We start from the raw sequence: 15,929 nt of genomic DNA, 5'->3' as shown, positions 1-15,929 counted from the left end.
ATGTTGTTGGTACAATTATTAATGCTTCTGAGGGTACAGCCATTGCCCTGAATGTACCTGCATTAGCTGCATGCCATAACAGAGGCTCTAGACTGGAACCAGGCAAACATTTTCTTCTATGAGTGAATGAAAAGGAGACTAAGGCACTTCAGGCTTCTTCAGGAACTTGTGGGGAAACATTTGGGTCCCGTTTTCTCCATTTGATATCTGCTCGTATCTGTATACTCCCAATCTTTCCATTTAGTGCCTTCTGAATCTAACACATCATCCATCAGCCATGTAGGTGAGGAGAACAAAGGCTCCTAGTCATGAAGACCAAGGTTAGTTCTGTGATCTCTCTCTTTATGGAGTAGATATGCTTCTGAAAAGATGTGGATTGACTCAATTTCCATACATTTGATTAGAATGAACAGGAATTTGTAATTTACATATTTCCACTCAATCTCACCCACATGGGTGAGAGTCTTGGATTTTTCTCCAACAGCATGGCTGTCTAGCAAGGACCCATTCTATTTTGGGGAATTCTAAGGTTCAGGCCATTCAGGGGAGGAAACATGAGGCAGTTCTGGGGCTCAGCAGGTGTTTGGAGAAATGAGCATCACATCCATTGGCAGTGGGCAGACAGGTGTCCGTGAGGGTCCTGGCCCAATGAGGACACATAGAACAGCTCTTTGCCACTCACACTGTCAGGATCTGCAGGTGTGATTTGTCTTCCAGGCAGCAGCCTATGCCTGCCAGGTGGTCCTCTCCTCTCCCAGATTTCTTCCCGCCACTGCCAAGAGCACCCTTGCCACCATGTTCCCTGCCATACATCCCAGGTAACTTGGGTTCTTCCTTTCCTTTCCTTCCAGGACATAGTCTCCTATTTCCTGCACCACTGTGGCTTTTCTTCTGGAATCTCAAGAGCACCATTCTGGGGTGGGAAACTCTTGCTTTTTTCTCTTTGCCTTCTTGACACAAACATTCTAGCTCTTCTTGAGGGTTAGTCTAAGAAAATAATGGAAAATTTACATCAAGATAATGTTTGAAGATAGCTTACTGCAAATTAAGAGAACTTTAGAGAACCTCAGGTGACCTACCTTTCTAAAGCAAGTCATCCTATGCTGATTTTCTTTTTGGCTTTTGTGCCTGTTTGTATTTTCATTCCCAGATATGTTCAATGCAGGTGTGGCCATATTAAAGAAAGCCTCTACTTTTACCCCTCTCTCCTCTCTAGTTGACCAGAATATGTATTTTCAAGTAGCAGCCCAAATTACTTAATTGTCTGCACAGCCCAAGTATTTCACCTAATTGTCAAATTTCTACTATCTGTTATCTCATGACTGTGCAGACCTCACCAATGGGGCTTAAATTCTGCCCAGACATAAAGGGTTCAGTGAACTGAAACCAGAAATAAAGCTTAGGGCAATGGAACAAATGCCAGTGTCTTGGTTCAAGGAGTTGACTTTTATAGAAGTAAGTACATTTATATTAGTTGTTGTGATGAATTGTTCTGACACTTATCCAGACAGGAAAATAAGTGAAGTTTCTTTTCCCAAGGGCTCTTTAGTTCAAACATTCAAAATGACCTGGCTTCAGCCAGCCCAGAACAGAAATCATAAGACTGAAAAAACACATAAATAAATTTTTGAAGCGGCGGACAAAGCACTGCCTTCCAAAAACCTCCTGTTCAGGCCAGTGATGGAAGAGAAGCTAAGAATAACTGAAACGTGCTTCCGCCTTACTGAAGTTTTTGCTAAATTGTTATGACACTTAACATTAAACTTCTGAATGAGAAGAACATGTATGTGTGGGAATTTTACTATTGAGGGACTATCCACCATCAGCCCCCCAGCCCCCAATTACATGTGTTCCGAAGAACCAAGTCTAGTTCTGAAGACCAATTTTGGGCTACACAGTTTAGAAGCTAAGCAATTGCAGACTACTCTGGTAGGTTTTGCTTTTTGTTACTAACCTATTTTAAAGTTTAGCAGACTGACATCTCCTTTGACTCTGATTATACGCCGGTATCTCCAAGTTCAGGGTCAGCAGAGGACAGTGTGATGGTAATTGTCACCACGGCACTGCCGAGGCCGGCAGAGCCCACACGGCTGCCTCTCAGACTCTGCTGTAAGAGAGCCTTACTTTAAGGCAGTCTCTCCGAGAGAGCTGGCCAACCCGGGGGTGGCTGTGTGGGCATGATTCGGGCAAACAGCCAAGGTTTACACGATAACCCCGTATTTCATACCCATAACCACACCCTCTTGAAACTTCAGCACAGTCTAGTCTTCAGGGGCCTTTATGTGATTTTATTTTTATTTATTTATTTACTTATTTATTTATTTTTTGAGAAACAGAGAGAGACAGTGTGAGCAGGGGAGGGTCAGAGAGAGAGGGAGACACAGAATCTGAAGCAGGCTCCAGGCTCTGAGCTAGCTGTCAGCACAGAGCCCGGTGCAGGGCTCGAACCCACAATTGTGAGATCATGACCTGAGCCGAAGCTGGAGGTTTAACCAACTGAGCCACCCAGGCACCCTTATCTACTTTTATATTTAATGATAATAGCTCTTGGTGATTAATTTTGCTGCTTTTGATCACTTTCAGGAAACAGGTTTTGACATGTAGTCGATATTTTTTAAATTGAGAGAGAATGAAATCGAGGAGGCTGTTTTCAAATTAATTCCAAGAATTTTAAGTCCCATGTTAGAAGTGTAATTATTCCTCAAACTGTAACCACACACACACTGTTTAATTATTTATTATAACTATTTCATCCTGAAAAGGGTTTGATGTGGCTTCCAACACAATGAACAAGAGAATGATATTAACAGCTAAGAACATTAGGCAGAAATGGAGCATATTCAAATTATTTCACCTCCCTATTGCTCTGGCCATTCATTTCGTTTCATGAGGTAGAAGGGCCATTGTCCAGGGGGAAATGACCGAATCTGGGAATACCCCGTTCCAGTCAGAGGCTTCAGGAAAGCAAATAGGACTAAATGTATCATTCAGGCCACTTCTTACACCATTTAGCTGTCACATACAAATATGGAAGTAAAATCATCTTAATAAGATGGGTAAGAATATTTCTGCATATTCCAAATTATCCCAGACTAGCTACTCCGTTGTATAGGAAGCCTGCACTGTTTTCTTTCAGCTTGAATATGTCCTACCTGGAAGGCTTATTCCCTAATAGACTTCTCCTATGAACAGGCTTCTAGCCGGGACACACTTGCAGGAACTCTTATATCAAAGAAAGGACTAATACAAAATTCTTCTAATGGGGGGTGTGAGCAAGATAGAGGTAAAAGTGGGAAGGTCCTCTTGATCCACTGTGTGACAGTCCTCTGGATTCTTCAGTGAAACAACAGAATGGCAGGAAAATACTTAAGAAAAGTTTCTAAAAAAAAAAAAAAAGAAAGAAAGAAAGAAAAGAAAAGAAATAGATAATCATTAAAAATTTTTTAAAGAAAGAAAGTTTCTATGTCAGGGTGCCTGGGTGGCTCAGTTGCTTAAGCATCTGACTCTTGATTTCAGCTCAGGTCATTATCTCACGGTTCCTGGGTTTGAGCCCCAAGTCAGACTCTGTGCTGGCAATGTGGAGTCTGCTTTGAATTCTCTCTCTCTGTCCCTACCCCACTCACAGTGTCTCTGTCTTTCTCAAAATAAATAAACTTAAAAAAAGTTTTTATGTCAGTGTGGTATGAATGTGCACACTTCCTAAGGAAATGAAACTTCGAAGTGCCTCTGTAACTTTACTGGTGATCTCAGGAGAAGTTTTTTTGTTTCCTTACTTTTCGGTTTGCTGCTTATGAACCCAGGTTTAAAACCTATCACTATTTACCCAATAAACCAGTTATTTTTTTACATGTGTAAATTATTTTCAGTCCTCTAATTTAATTTCTTTTTTCTCAAGTTTACTTACTTATATATTTATTTTGAGAGAAAGTGAGCAGGAGAGAGAGAGAGAGAGCAAGAGAGAGAGAGAGAGAGTGAGAGAGAGAGAGAGAGAGAGAGAGAGAGAGAGAGAGAGAGAGAGAGATTCCCAAGCAGGGCTCTGCACTGTCAAGCACAGAGTCAGATGTGGGGCTCGAACGCATGAACCATGAGATCATGACCTGAACTGAAATCAAGAGTCAGACAGTTAACTGACCAAGCTACCCAGATACAACCTCTAATTTAATTTCATAAAATATATTTACCCAACCCTTTCCTCTCCCTGTGAAAGTCCTCTCCGTCCATATTTCCATCCTTTTCCAACTCATTCATTCTTTCATTGAGAAATTTTGTATGGTTGGCTGGTAAACCAAGTCAGAAGAGTGCTAAGAAGAGTGTGGAATCTTCTGTGTTTTCTGCTGCTTCCTTGTGAAACCTAAGTGATTCCTCTGGGCCCTGAGAAGTTACCTGAGAAGTCAGGGGTTTCATTTACCTTTTTTAAATTTACATTTGTTAGCCTAAGAAATTATGAATTACCAGCTCTTGGGGCCTGGGAGCAAGAAAAATGATATTCTAGAAGCCAATCATCTGGTATCTCTGGTAAGTTCATATATCAGCTTTTCATTCCACCACAGCTTAATTTTCAAGTAGAAGAAATCTGTGGCATAAGGTAAGCATGCCTGCCTCATCCTTGACTGAAATCAATGGGAACTCTTTATTCTTTTTTTATTTTTTATTTTTTATTTTTAAATTTTATTTTCTTTGCTTAGAGAGAGAATATGAGCAAGAGAGAGGGACAGAGGGGAGAGAGAGAGAGAGAGAGAGAGAGAGAGAGAGAGAGAGAGAGAGAGAGAGAGAGAGAGTCTTAAGCAGGTTCCATGCTCAGAGAGGAGGTGGACACGGGGATGGATCACATGACCCTGTGTTGAAATCAAGAGTCAGATGCTCAGTCGACTGAGCCACCCATGCCCCCAATGAGAGCACTTTAGAATGCTGCTTTGGATTGAGTCGGTAGCCATGTTATCCATCCCTTCTGTAGACTGCTACTTGGATAATAAAGTTTGGAATTTTTTTTCTACACCACCTACTACTCCACCCCCACCTCAGACATCAGACCATTTACTTCTGCACCAATTTTCTCACTCATTTAAAAGGACACTTTGTCTGTGGTAATGAGCTCACAGCTTGAGTACATATTGAGAGGCCCCCGTGTTGGACCTCGCTAGTAAATTTAAAACAGCACATTAGATTTGTCACAGCAAATTATCTCATGTTCTCTCGATCACATTCACATACATATTTCCTGTCCTGGATTTAGTTAGCCTATGGACTAGGGAGGAAAGTCATCAAGGAGAGAAGCTATGGATATGTAACTTCATGAATAGCAATGTCCCAAACTTCCCTTGTCATTCTTCAGATGAAAAGAATTATCATCATGTGGCATACTTCTGCTGTAAGAATTTCTGATGAAATATGCTAATAATGTGTAGCAGTTAAGAGCATTGTGTCTGGAAGGAAGGCAGAGATATGAAAACACAATCAATTCAAACAACAGATTGAGAGTAGCCATGCCCAACCGCAAGGCATAAAGGGGAAAATAATCACTTCATACATTCCCCTGCTTTTCACTTTATTGCTGCAGGTCCTGTGCATTGGCAGCAGCCAGTGGGGGGAGGGGGGCTTCATCTGTAAGAAGAGTTACCCATCCATGTTCTGCAGAGCCATACAGGCCCCAGAGACGGGGCATCCTCTCGGGGGTGATTCCAAACCTATCACATCTTTAAGGACAAGGACGGTCTCAAGATTACTTTCTTTCTATTTTTCATCACCTCACAGACTAATACAGACACTGTGTATTTGCATAACATATTTTTGGTCCGCTCTGGGACCCCATCTCCAGCTTCCTGAATATGTATTTTAGTCTGTGTGATATCTGAGTGCCGAGTCTCTAATCTCATTACCAGCCCGTATGCTTCCAGTGAGTTCATCCACAGGCTTGAGAATTGGACCGCCAATTTGTAAGCCTAGCTTCCAATTACATTTTCATCTCTGAAAGATGTTAAATAAAAGAATGCTCTCTGGTTAGAATTAAACCAAAGATCTCAGCGTATGCAGCCCCCAACCCGTAGCCTGGCTACTTTGCTTGTTCAGTGGAGGTTGGCATTATAAAACTCCCCTTCTCCAGAACCTTCATTCACCCAGAGAGCGTTGCAGAAGCTACTTTCAAATACAGCATTGTTTAACCTCCTTTACTGAGATCCCCCTAGAGAAGAATCATTTCCAGGCTTGGACACAGGGTTCATCTCTTGAAACGCCAACTGAGTGAAATGGCACGGGATCCCAGATTGGTTATGAATAGACTGTCCACCCCTAAAAGAATAGGACAAGAGGCAAGTTACAGTTTCAAAAAAGATAATAATAATTTTGCTGAGACAGGTCAAAAGCAGAGTCAAAACCATTCTTCAAAGTCATTCCCAGCATCTCTTTGGGCTCCTTACTTATGTTGGGGCTGGTTTGGGGCCAAATGCCTTGCCTGGATAATTTCTTTTAACCCTTACCATAACCCTAGGAGATTGTGGGGTTTTTTTTGGTTTTTGTTTTTGTGTGTCTTTGTTTGTTTTGTAAATCTCCACTATTGGAATGCCCGGGGGGCTCAGTCTTTTAAGTGTGGAGTCTTGGTTTTGGCTCAGATCTTGATCTCATGGTCTTGTGAGTTCCAGCCCTGCATTGGGCTCTGAGCTGACAATGTGGAGCCTGCTTGGGATTCTCTGTTTCCCTTTCTCTCTGCCCCTCCCCCACTTGCACTGCCTCTGCCTCTGTCTCTCAAAATAAATAAATAAACTTAAAAAAATAAAGAAAAGTAAAAGAAGCAAAAAAATAAAAATCTTCATCACACAGATGAAGAGCCTGAGGCAAGCGACTTTCCCCAGGTCCCAGGGTAAGAGACAGTTCTGAGACAAGTAATTTCATCTGCCAGCTTGCAATAACCTGTAGCTTGCATCCTCCTGGAATCCTGGATCTAGCCCCTCAGTGTCCTCCTGCCTTCCCTCCAGCTTTCTCAAACCTCCTGGGGCAGGACTGTGTGCAGCTCTGGCTTCCTTCTGCCAAATGTATTCTCCTGCCAGCTGAGACCGTTGCTTTTCTGGCTCCTTTTTGCCTCAAGAAACTGCTTTCTGGCAAGATGGGGGTGTTTCCCACACCAGGCTCACCATCGGAATCATCTGGGGTGTGTGTAACAATAGAGGTGCCTCAGCCTTTCTTGGAGGTTAATTCATGGGTCTAGGAAGTAGGAATCAGAAGTCTCTTTATTCACAAGCTCCCTGGGTGATTCTGATAATCAAGTTTGGGGTAAAGATGCCATTTGCCCAAAGTTTTTAACACACGTACCTCCCCTTTGTAATGTATGATCTGAAGAACTCCTTCAAACTTAAGAAAAATAATTTTACTATTTGGTGCATGGCTTTGACCAAAAGTTATTTTAATTATAGTATTTTATTTCAGATCAATCTGATATCAAAGGATTTCATAAAGTATTTCTAAAGCATGAGTAATGATGATCACTATAAGGTGCATTTTATTTTTCTCACTTAATGATTGGCTTGAGCTGTTTAATATGATGCATTCATTTCATATGAAAGAGCACAGTTTGTTGACAAACTAATTTTTAAAATGGCCTATTACACTGTGTTTGTTTTGGGCAAACAACAAATATTAAAATGCAGCTTAAAAGTCACGATAAGGGCATCAAAAGTAGACCACACACTTATTTTATAAATAATTTTCATATTTTGTTTCAATATGAGAAAATAAGGGAGAGAATGTTTCTTTTGTGAAATTTTCTTTTCAGGAAATGGAAAAGCAACTGCGTAAAATAGTTCCTGCATTTTCTCTTGTAGACAATGGTTTTGAGATACTGGAGGCTGATGTTCTTTGCACTGCTGGGGATCTACCCAAGGGATACAGAAGTGCCGATGCATAGGAGCACATGTACCCCAATGTTCATAGCGGCACTGTCAACAATAGCCAAGTCATGGAAAGAGCCTAAATGTTCATCAACTGATGAATGGATCAAGAAGATGTGGTTTATATATACAATGGAGCACTATATGGCAATGAGGAAGAATGAAATATGGCCATTTGTAGCATAGTGGATGGAACTCGGGGGTGTCATGCTAAGCGAAATAAGTCAGGCAGAGAAGGACAGATACCATATGTTTGCACTCATAGGTCTAACAGTAGAAACCTAATAGGAGACCATGGGAATGGGAAAGGGTGGGGGAGAGTTGGGGCGAGGGAGTGAGGCAAATCATGAGAGACTTTTGAATGCTGAGAACAAACTGAGGGCTGAAGAGGGAGGGGAAAAGGGGAAGGGGTGATGGTCATGGAGAGGGGCACTTGTGGGGAAGAGTACTCAGTGTTATATGGAAACCAACTTGGTAATAAACTATTAATAAGAAAATAAAATAAAACATTATTAACTTTGTTAAAAAATTTGATTCACTGAATGTAACTGGTAGCATTTTTGAGGCTTATTTAAGGAATGATTATGTTATTTTCTTTTTAAACTTGTATTTAAGTGTCAATATTTCATATGCTTTGTTTAGTTAACCAATGGCCCATTACCAGCACAAACAGAGTAAAACCAAGATGAAGAATGATATACAATCGGCCACAAGTGCCAGCATGGCTAACTGTACCCAGCAAACTAAGGGACAAAAATCTGAGCACTGCCTCCATGCACTGCCATGTGGCCTTGCTCCCTGAATATCAGAGGGGCCAGTTGTTAGGCTGGAAAGAAAAGGAATCTCTGCGCAATTGCTTTATTCATTTACTATTTTAAAATGAAATTAGAAGCAGGTGCCATCAGCCCCTTCAACAACATGAAGCCTCGTGGATTGCTGTCACTAACAGTGGACGGGAGCTGAGAAATGAAGCTCTGTGTCTCTTGGTGTGTGACCCAGGGCCCTCAGGCCTGACCGCCCTATCCAGACCATTAACCGGAACCTTTGCCAGAAGCTTCCAGGGTCAGGACTGAGTGCCTCCGGTGATTTGAACACATAGCCAGGGTTGAGAACCACAGTCACAACCCAAAGGGATGAACTGTACACTGGGCCAATGTTAGTAGGGGAACTATTTGGGGGTAAGTAGGTCTTTCTTGGATGTGAAGTGCCATTATAGGATCCTGGTCATCCCCTCTGCCCTGCCTCAGTGTCCACAGTGGTGTGGATTGGCTTAAGGAAACCATGTATTCCCCCCAAAGTCATTTTGCCTAAAGAATTTTGGAAACTAACCTCTTAGAGATCACAGGTATGCAAATGAAGGCTCCTGGAGGCTCACACACATTGCTGAGCAGCACCCTTGCCGGGCTCCCCAAACCCCAGTGTGGAAGTGCTCCCAGGTCCTGTTTCACTAGAGGAGATTGCAGGGCTCCACGCTGGCTCTGTGCCTGGCTGAGCACTGAGAACACACTGGTGAAGAGGATGCACAGCACCCTCCCCTGTCCTGGAGCAAGCCCTGTCCCACTGAGGACAGATAAGCAAATCAAGGCTTACAGCCGGTTGTGGTGACAGCTGTAATGGGCCACCAGAACTGAGCTGCAGATCAGCATCTGGATCCTACAGAACCTCACCAAAAGTTATGAGGACCAAGGCCAGCATTTGAATTATTTCTCCTTACTCAAACACAGGAATATATGATGTGTTACATAGCATACATTCTCACATATATATGCGTATATGTGCAGATGTGTATATACATATATAGTGTTTGTTGTTGTCTGCAGAACAGTTAAAAAAACCCACAAAATATTCCACTGCAAATTTTTTTTCCCGCTGCAGATGATGAGCTTATTTCAAATTGTCCCTAAATGTGTCATCTCTGGAGCAGGGGGCTAGTGAGAGGCGATCTGGATAAGTAGGTAGGGGTTAACTATGGGAGGCTTTGCATGCCAGGCTGGACATTGTCCACAAACTTTACTCTGAATATTGTGACGAGCTGACAGGAGTTCATAAATGTGTGTGTGTGTGTGTGTGTGTGTGTGTGATGTGCATGTTGGATGTGTGTGGATTAGGGGTGTGTGTGCTCACTATGTGTGTTCCGTATGTGTTTGTGTTCTGTGGGGGGTTGGGTATGAGCGTTGGGTCTAGGTGTGTGTGTGGTGTGTGTTGGGTGAGTGTTGGGTATGTGTTTGAGTGTGTGTGTATTAGGCGAGTGTGTTGGGTGTGAATGCGTTAGATATGTGTATGTTGGGCAGATGTGTTGAGTGCATATGTGTTGGGTGAATGTGTTGGATGTGTGTTTTGGGTGTGCATGTGTGTGTTGGGGTTGTGTGTTGGGGTGTGTGGGTGTGTGTCACACAGGCACATGTGTTTTAGGGGCATATATGATAGGAGTAGACCTATCTGATACCTGGTACTGGTACGTTGGGGGCGTTGTTGGAGGACTGTCTTCAGTGGTTTGTAGGACACATTGTCCAGGACAGTCTCTCGGGGCAGAGAGAGCTGGAAGGGGGCTGTTGGCAAGTTAGAAAGTACCAGAGGAACAGGAGGAAAGGGCTGGAATAAGAAACATGGAAAAGGGAGTGGTGTCAGAATTTGACACTAACTAGATGGAGGGGGGTAGGGTGGGGAGGGAACCCCGGAATGGATAATGTGGCTGTGAGCTGTGCTCACCACTGCGACGGTGCCTCTCAGGGAAGTGACAGCACAGAAAGGAACTGGGGAGAAGCCCTGCTCTCATCCGTGGCTTGGCTGAGTTGGAGGCACTGAACATTTTTGCTCAAGGCACCGTGAGACACAAGACACTAGTTAGAATATTGTGGAAGAGAGAGGAATGGAGCGAGGGAGAGTTTGGGTAGGGGCAGAAGGGGCATTAGGCGAGGCAACAGGCCTGGCTGGGATGGCTAGCTGTTCCAGCAGCGCGTCCCTGAGCTCCCTGGCCTGCCATCTGGCTGGCTCTGTGTCCCAGGCAAGCACGCTGTCCTTTGAATGTGGATGGAGATAGTAGTTAGGACTTTGAAATGTCCGAGAAACTCAAAGGAGAACACGGAAAGCCACAAGCGTCCCTGAGAGCCACCAAGGACAATACAGAACTGTGTGTTAAACAGCTTCCTGACCCAGTAGTCCCTGTCAGAGGGGTTTTCTGTGGGGTCTGTGCAAACCTCCTGGAAGGTGAGTTGAGCCCATGGAACAGTGCATTGGGCTCTTTCCTCCTCTAGTTGACACAGCCAGGCCCTGGTGGTGAAGCTTCTTTTCAAGGCCTGCAGAGTGGTCAGGGTGAGTATCAGAGAATGCCCTGGGCCCCTCCTCTCAAGTACTTCTCCTTCTTGCCATGCGCTGTTTTGTTCAACAGCAGGATTCCAGAGGGAGCTGTTTTAAGTCAGTGCTTTTCTTCTCCAGATCAATAGATCAGTAAGTGACGATTGCCAGCAAAGCAGGAGGAAACCCTTTTTCTGATACCCGTAGGACCTGTCTCCCTTGCTGAAATCTAGTCCAGAACATGGCTTTTTTTGGTTTCTTTTTCCCACTGCTAACATATCATTTTCATGCAGCAGCTTGAAGTTCCTTCTCAGAAAACAAATGAGGTGAAATCAGCAGGGATGTGTAGCTACACGCATGGCTAAATGCTGATAGACTGCCCGCGTGCCAGAGCGTAAGTTCCTCTCATCTGACGCCGCCTGCTCGAGATGAAAATATAGCCCCTTCTTTACCAGAAAAGCAGTGTGTGTTTCAGTTAACCCAGTTCAGCCTCCAGTAAAGGAGTCGCAACTTTCATTCCCTCACTCGTAACTGAAATCCATGTCTACTTTTGAAGCCACATTCACATTAACTTGTCATTTTTACACAACAATCATGCCATGAACCTCTCAAAGTCTGGGAGTGAGTGTGTGTGTGTGTGTGTGTGTGTGTGTGAGTGTGTGTGTGTGACTTATTCCTCATGCATCCAAGGATACTTTATCTCTCAAACTTTCCACAGCTATGAACACCCACAGATCTGCTCTGCTAAATAAACCGAGATTTGGATGATCAATATAAGGCCTGGGAATGCATAGTTCTGTAGGCTGTAGCATTGATCATTGGGGTACAATGTGATTCTGCTCACGCCCACAGTGACTCCCAGCCCCCCAGTCACCTTGGCTGTGTAAAAATTAGCATGAAACACAATATCGCAGCACCTGAAAAATTGCACTGATTCCTGCCCTAATTAATTCTGAAACCTTTACTGTTCTCTGCTTCAAATCCTGCATGTCCAAACCAGCCTGAACTTACTCAGGGTGTCTGCAAATGAAGGTAAACAGTGATGATCACCTTCTAAAAAAGCTAAGTACGCATCATTTCTGTGTTGCTACAAAAAAAATAAAAAATAAAACTTCCCCTCTGATATTACCTGAAAAACAAGGCTGCATGTGGTACAGGCGGCCTCTCTGGAGGTAAGCTCAGATGGGACAATAGTCTGCCCTTTGGCTGGACCGGTCAGCTCCTTCCAACGCTGTGCGGCTCTGATTCCAGAAGGCACTTGTGAGAGCCTCCCAGGTGGGCGCGCAGCAGAAACATTTCCAAAGCCATATGTGAGTCATCCCTCATGATCATAGAGCCAAGAGCACTTTTATGCCCTGGGGAGGCTGCTGCCCAGGTTAGCTTACGCCAGGGCCGTCTTACCCTTGTCCCGGAGTGGGTGAGCCCTTGAAACTCATCTGCCAGCGTCTGGGGCCGAATCACCACGAAAGGGCCCCGAGAGGCTCCGGCCAGTGTGTTCTGGACCTGTGGATCTCCTGGGCAGTCATTATAGTCTCTTTTGTTTATTCTTACCTGAAGCTACCAACACAAATAGAATTTTTATGACAAAACATATAACACGAAAGATATGGCCACCAAAGGATCAGAAAAGACACTTCTCAAGGACGGTTTCCAGAGGTTCTGCACTGTGCTGGGGGTTACCCATTACATGTTGGCTCATGGGGAGATCTGGGGGTGCTGGGGGTGCTGGAGGAGAGACCAGGGTCCAGGGCTCTGAAGCAGACTTGGGGGGACGTGGGGCCTAGAGCTGATTACCAACCAGTCTGAAAGCACTGCAGGTTTTTTTTTTAATGTTTATTTATTTGTTTGGAGAGGGAGAGAAGTAGCGGGGGTTTGGGCAGAGAGAAAGAATGAGAGAGAGAAAGAGAAAGAGAACCCAAGCAGGCTGCATGTCATCAGTGCAGAGCCCAGTAAGGTGCTGGAGCCCATGAACAGCCAGATCATGACCTAAGTTGAAATCAAGAGTCAGAAGCTTCACAGATTCAGGGACCCAGGCACCCCTTAAAGCAGGCCGTTTTAACAACATCCCTATGGCCTTACTGAAGCATGGTGGGACATTGAAGCCCTGACTGCTAATCTGGCAGTTCCCTTTACTCCCAACCCACCTGCATGAGAAATGTGTTTCCTGGGCAACTGAAATGATCCAGGAGCTCTGCGCAGTGCTTGACGATGAACGGACATACCCTTGCCTGCACCCATATCAAGTCCAGGTGGGGTGGGTGGTGGGGGGCGGGGGGCTGTCCTCACTCACGCAGCAGGCAAGGAGTAAGCAAAGGCCGAGCTCCTTAGGTTGTGGCACACCCTGAAGGGAGGGCAGATGGTGGGAAGAGACCACGGGGCTCCCTGCAGCCAGAGCCCAGGGCTGGGTGACGGGATCAGAAGCTTCCTATCGGAAGAGGTCCTGGAGTGCAGGTGGGACCGGCTGGCGAGGGATGGAAGGCAGAAACATTGTGGGGAGGGCGAGTTCCCCCAGAGTGGAAGAAGTAAAGGGCATGTTGTGGAGCGTCTCAGAAACCCCTACACTTGGCGTGTGAGGTAGGTGGGGACAAGCCTGAGGACTTGGGCTGGAGACGACTCCGGAAAGGTTCATGCAGGTTTTTAGAGACCTTTTCCAATTTTTTTATTGTGGTAAAATTCACAAAACACAAAATTTACTATTTTCGCCATTTTTAAATTACAGTTCAGTAGTACTAAATGCATTCATGTTGTGCAACCACCACATCTACCTCCAGAACCCTTCTCATCCTGTAAGACTGAAACTCTGACCCCATTAACACTAACTCCCCTCCCCTCCCCCAGCCCCAGGCACCCACCCTTCTACTGTCCTGTCTCTATGAGTCTGACTCTGGGGAACCTCATGGAAGTGCATTCCTACAGTGTCAGTCCTTTCGTGTCTGGTTTATTTAATTCGGAGTAAAGTCCTTAAGGTTCATCCACGGTGTAGCAGAGTTTCCTTCCTTTTCAAGGCTGAAGAATATTCCATGGTATGTACAGACCAATTTTGTTACCCATTCTTTTGTCAGTGGACACTTGGGCTGTTTCCATGTTTTAGCTTTGTGAATAATGCTGCTGTGAACATCAGGCTACAAACATCTGCTCAAGACCCTGCTTCCAATGCTTCTGGATATACACTCGGATGTGGAATTGCCAGATCAGATGATAATTTCACTCTTAATTTTTTTGAGGGACCATCAAACCATTTCCCACAGTGGCTGCACCATTTTGCATTCCCATAAACAGTGCACAAGGGCTCCAATTTTTCCACCTCCTCACCAACACTTGTTTTCTGGGTTTTGGTAATGGCCAGCCTAATGGGTGTGAGATGGTATCTCATTTCGGTTTTGACTTGCATTTCCTGAATGCTTAGAGACTGTCCAGCTCTTCCCCATTTTATTCATTACAAATCTATGGCAGAGTTGAAAGAGTAGTGTGAATATCTGGATCCAATGATTATTGTCTATTGAGTGTAAACTACAGTCTCTGTGACAGCTCTCCCCTGAACACTTCGGCATGCGTTGTTCTAGAGAATCTGAACCTAGGCTCATTTGTGGCAGGGGAATGGTCTAATGTCCTTCACTACTGCAGACAGTGAGGAAAAAACTATGCAGCCGACAGATATTTGCAATCGGGGAGCAATGAGGAGGCCATTGGGATGGTTCAGACCAGAGGAGCTGCTGAGGGCTGCTGAAGGTCAGGTGTGAATGGAAAGAGGTGGAGCGACATTCAGATTTCCTGCCAGTCGTATGGGAAGCCAGGGTACCACTCTCTGACAGAGACTAAAGGGAGAAGAAGCAGGTTGGGGAGGAAAAATGATTGCAGGTTGGCATATGTTGATTTTGAGGTATCTGAGGACATTCGGGGGAAGGTTGGACACAAGGAGCTGGATGCCAGTCAGTAACTGAGGGACATAATGCCCCACATGATCAGATACAGAGGCCCATTGGATAGGAGGCCTGTGGATTCTTTCTCCTCTGGACAGGCAGTGGTTGGACGGTCAGCGAACAGAGAGCTGGATGACAGGAGGGAGGCTGTGTGCATTAGGGAAGATTTCTCAGGAGGAAGTAATTAAATGATCCGGCAGTAACGGCTGGCACCTATCAAGCCCTTACGCTGGGCTCCGCACCGTGCCAGCAGGGCCCTGCGCATGTTGTCTTGTTTTCTCTCCAAGACATGCATGTACTACTCCTAGGATTCTAACTTTGCAGATGAAGAAACTGAGGCTTAGTGAGATCTGGCATTGCGACCAAGGTCATAAAGCAAATATGTGGATAAAACTTAAGCTTTAACTCCCTGGTTTTATTAACGACTCACAGAAACCTTTCTTTGAGGAAGCGTTCCTATAGTGACCTGGGCGTTTCTCCAGTTGTCTTATTGTACCCCTGGCTTAATGCTGGTCACTCTTGCCTGCCTGCCAATGTTGCCTAGAGCTGAGCTAGCATCCCTACAGCTTTTTTTTTTTCTAATTTTTTTATGTTGATTTCTTTTTGAGAGAGTGACAAAGCACGAGCAGGGGAGGGGCAGAGAGAGAGAGGGAAACACAGAATCCAAAGCAGGCTCCAGGCTCTGAACTGTCAGCGCAGAGCCCAACTCACAGGGCTCAAACTCATTCATGAGATTAGGACCTGAGCCCAAGTTGGATGCTTAACTGACCGAGCCTCCCAGGTGCCCCTCATCCCCCCACAGCTTTTTCTACAAAAAATCCTTCGCAAAGGCATTTCC

This window comes from Suricata suricatta, chromosome 7, assembly GCF_006229205.1.
Source record: "Suricata suricatta isolate VVHF042 chromosome 7, meerkat_22Aug2017_6uvM2_HiC, whole genome shotgun sequence".
In the NCBI taxonomy this organism is placed as follows: Eukaryota; Metazoa; Chordata; class Mammalia; order Carnivora; family Herpestidae; genus Suricata; species Suricata suricatta.
The sequence above is the reverse complement of the archived record's forward strand: the minus strand, read 5'-3'. Positions refer to the sequence as shown.